The 3,930-nt window shown below is 44.6% G+C and overlaps 1 pseudogene; it reads left to right on the top strand.

The window, feature by feature from the left end:
• The first annotated feature begins 549 nt into the window (after window positions 1–549).
• LOC133774314 (adenylate kinase 2, mitochondrial-like) lies at window positions 550–3,432 on the top strand (annotated as a pseudogene).
• Window positions 3,433–3,930: the final 498 nt, after the last annotated feature.

Here is a 3,930-nt window from a genome sequence, read left to right as displayed (position 1 = left end):
TATAGCCTTGCTGATGTGAACTGAGTTTGGAATAAGGAAAAAATGCAGAAGGGGGAGAAATAAAGAGGAAAGAGAATTAAAGACTAAATTTAATTGCATGATCTTGAGGCTAGGGATAAAACAACATTAAAATGGAAGCAGACATGTAGAAATGGAGTCCAGAGAATTCTGTTATTTTTACCCCACTGATACCCAAAGAATTAAGCCAAACTCTAACAACCTTCTGTCCTTTGTCACACATCAGAGCAAGGGCCTATTCCTGGATTGATAAATACATGTTCTGTTAGGCTTTCCTTGACTCATTATTGCACATTAATATAAAAGCTTCTTACAGCAACATTCTTGCATTGGGTGTGTGCTTGCTATCTGGAAGGTTCTGCCCAGAGAGGGAGGAGGATGGGGAGAGGAGCAAAGGGCAGAACCACCAAGGGAGAGAATTCAGCTCAATTCCTCTTATTCAGTCTCCTCTTAACAACTCTCACTATGTCTCAGCATAATCAATAATTCCAAATGCATTCACCAATAATGTTCTCGATCTAGTAGGCTCAGATGGGCACCATTTCCTTACCGGCTAAAGAAACAGATGAAAAGCTTTTTAAAGACGAGAATGTTAGCTAAATTACCCCCATTGCAATATAGTTATTTCCCTGTCGTGTTTCAAATGTTTTCCACTTTATGAATTGAGTTACTTTGATTCTGAAGCTATTCCCAAACAAAAACCCTCCATTTATTTGAGACACACTCATTTGCAATATGCTTAAATAAATGCACATGCACATATTACTCACATATATCTGATGCACTTCGGAAAACATACTTTAAAAACAAGACATATTATAGTTTTAATCCAACATTTAGCCATCAATGTTTCTGAAAACAATCCCTCTACTCTCTATTATTAAATTTTAAATACTTCAAACAGCATCATCACTTCCAAATTGTATATTTATTGTGGTGCATATTTTGTAAAATTTTCATAACCTTTTTAATTGAAATGTTTTTTATTGCTACTAGAAGTTTTATAATGATTGTGCCTTTCGAAACGGTCAGGTTCTCTGTGAAGGCCATCAGAGATCCGCCTTTTTGGCCCTCTACATTAGACAGTCCTCAAAGTACTCAAGGAAAAACACACTTAGCAAGGATTTTCTTTATCTGAAGTAGCATATTCTGTCAAAGAAATGCCATCTGCTAATGGTGACTTTGCCTTCTACACTAACTAAGTATTTTTTATTGGTGCCTGAGCTGCACATACTTGGCGCTTCATTTCCCAAAAACATTGTTGATTGAAGCAATCTCTTTATTTTATAAAGAGGCAGCAAACAAAACTCATACAGATTGCATGAAAAATTGGGATTGCCTTGGATGAAAAATTAAGCCAAAGTGATGGCTCCATTAACATGCATTTAAGAATTCAAGTGATTTCTGCATCTTTTTTTTTTTTTTTTTGACAGGCAGAGTGGACAGTGAGAGAGAAAGACAGAGAGAAAGGTCTTCCTTTTTTTTGCTGTTGGTTCACCCTCCAATGGCTGCCGCGGTAGGCGCGCTGCGGCCGGCGCACCGCGCTGATCCGATGGCAGGAGCTAGGTGCTTATCCTGGTCTCCCATGGGGTGCAGGGCCCAAGCACTTGGGCCATCCTCCACTGCACTCCCTGGCCACAGCAGAGAGCTGGCCTGGAAGAGGGGCAACCGGGACAGAATCCAGCGCCCCGACCGGGATTAGAACCTGGTGTGCCGGCGCCGCAAGGCGGAGGATTAGCCTAGTGAGCCGCGGCGCCGGCCAATTACTGCATCTTGTATAGAGATCTCACTTTTATATATTCAACATGTTTTTCCCAATATTTTAATTCCAACTTTTAAAATGATTTTATTATTGGAAAGCAACAAAATTTAGAGGAATACAAAGAAAAAATAATCATCACCCATACTAACACCATCTGGAACTAATCCTTATTTTATATTGTCATATTTCCTCACAACTGTAAAAGAAAAATTAGTCTGTTGTCATGCTCACAGGAACTCAAATAATCCTATTGCATATAAACAAAATTTAAAAATCACCCCAATTCGACCACCAAAATTTACCATTATTATAATATTATAAATCTTTCTCTAGGCAAATAGCGTCATCCCTAGGTATCTGTAGGGTTTGGAAACAGCAACCCCCATGGACACCAAACTCTTTTATTGAAAATGGCACAGGGACAGTGCTGTGGCACAGAGGGTTCAAGGGCCACCTGGAGTCCTGGCTGCTCCACTTCCAATCCAGCTCTCGCTGCTAATGTGCCTGGGAAACCAGTGAAAGAGATCCAAGTGCTTGGGCCTCTGCTACCCTTTGGCCTTGTCCAGAGTCAGTCATTAAAGCCATTTGAGTAGTAAACCAGAAGATGGACAGAGTCTCTCTCTCTCTCTCTCTCTTTCTACCTCTCAAATAAATAAATAATTTTTTTTTTGATAGGCAGAGTTGATAGTGAGAGAGAGAGACAGACAGAGAGAAAGGTCTTCCTTTGCCATTGGTTCACCCTCCAATGGCCGCTGCGGCCAGCCCATCTCGCTGATCCGAAGCCAGGAGCCAGGTGCGTCTCCTGGTCTCCCATGAGGGTGCAGGGCCCAAGGACTTGGGCCATCCTCCACTGCCTTCCCGGGCCATAGTAGAGAGCTGGCCTGAAAGAAGGGCAACCGGGATAGAATCCGGCGCCCCAACCGGGACTAGAACCTGGTGTTCCGGCGCCGCAAGGCAGAGGATTAGCCTGTTAAGCCATGGCGCCGGCCATAAATAAATATTTTTAAAAAGAAAAAAAATATATAAAGGGGCAGCAAAGCTGGGATTGGTAAAGGCACCCAGGCACCTAGATGGGCTGAAAACTGCTGAGTTTGCCATTTGGCCACTGTGGACATGAGGAGGGCCATGGTAGATCCTGGCTTAGAGCTGAGAAAAAGCTAAAGGCAGCCATGGAAGCTGGGAAATTGATGGGTGATGAAATGGCCATGAAGCTGCTTGAGACGGGGTGGAGACCCCTTCAGGAAGAATAGTTTTCTTCTAGATGGCTTCCCTCAAGGGACTCAATGACCTCATGGAAAAGAGGGACAGAACTTTGAATCTGTAACTGAATTCAGTATCCCAGACTCCCTGCTGACCCCGAGAATCACAGAGAGGCGATTCACCCTACAAGTGGTCATTCCTACCAGGAGGAATTCAACTCCCACAGGAACCCATGAAAGATCACCTCCCTGGGGCACCCTGATCTGTGATCAGATGATAATGAGAAAGCCCTGAAAATCCACCAGACGCCTACCATACTTAGACCACCCTGCTTGAGTAACACAGGAAACAGGACCTACTCTGCCATCAGTGTGTCCCAAATCCCTGATGCCGTATCTGAGTACATCCTGGCAGCCTTCTCCAAAGCCACAAGAGTAACAGAGGCCAGGTGACGCAGCACTGTGGGCTCCCTGCTCTTAGGTGCTGGGCAGAGGTGAAGGTTGGAGAGGGAGGGTTGGGGAAGAGCTAGTGGATTTGCAAGATCTTGCAGCAGTGTCCTTATAGTGAGGCAGCTTATTTTACACAGAGGTGGGAGTTATGTTTTTTTTTATGTTTCCCCTAGAAGAAACTTTTTTTTTTTTTTTTGGATCACCTCGCTGATCCGAAGGCAGGAGCCAGGTGCTTCTCCTGGTCTCCCATGTGCAGGTGCAGGGCCGAAGCACTTGGGCCATCCTCCACTGCACTCCCGGGCCACAGCAGAGAGCTGGCCTGGAAGGGGGGCAACCAGGACAGAATCCGGCGCCCCAACCGGGACTAGAACCCGGTGTGCCGGCGCCGCAAGGCAGAGGATTAGCCTAGTGAGCCGCGGCGCTGGCCCAGAGGTGGGAATTTTAAAAGTGTAAGTAAAGACAAACATTAATTTTAAAAGACACTGCAATTAGAGGGATTAG

The sequence above is a fragment of the Lepus europaeus genome, chromosome 15 (genome assembly GCF_033115175.1).
Source record: "Lepus europaeus isolate LE1 chromosome 15, mLepTim1.pri, whole genome shotgun sequence".
NCBI lineage: Eukaryota > Metazoa > Chordata > Mammalia > Lagomorpha > Leporidae > Lepus > Lepus europaeus.
The sequence above is the reverse complement of the archived record's forward strand: the minus strand, read 5'-3'. Positions and strand labels throughout refer to the sequence as shown.